The sequence below is a fragment of the Centroberyx affinis genome, unplaced genomic scaffold, assembly GCF_046629955.1.
Source record: "Centroberyx affinis isolate AG114_WGS23_722 - 3 ecotype Tasmania unplaced genomic scaffold, CSIRO-AGI_Caff_v1 ptg004008l_1, whole genome shotgun sequence".
Classification (NCBI taxonomy): domain Eukaryota; kingdom Metazoa; phylum Chordata; class Actinopteri; order Beryciformes; family Berycidae; genus Centroberyx; species Centroberyx affinis.
In genome coordinates, this window is record NW_027281817.1 from 106,227 (window position 1) to 106,570 (window position 344).

A 344-nucleotide genomic window follows, 5' to 3' on the forward strand; every position below is an offset into this window, starting at 1 on the left:
GTGGCATCCACGTCTCCAAGAGCATCAAGACCGGGGAAGCAAACTGGAGAAACTGGAGAAAATACTCCCTCTGACTCCATTTTCTTCTGTTTTGGTCAACTTTAACTCCTTAGAGGCGGGAGTTGTTCTCCCGGGACACTGGTGCTTGGCTTTAGCCCTGTGTGGCTAACCCTAACCGAAGCTAACCTCCCAGGGAGCTGTAATAGGCTACGAGACGTTTCTGCGCGAATTCAACGAAGTCTTCCTGCTCCAAAAGCGGCGGTGGAGCAGCAGCCTCCGCGTTAGCAGGAGGTGGGAGGCAGGAGGCAGGAGGAGGTATCCGTAGCCATCGGGGTGGTGGAGGT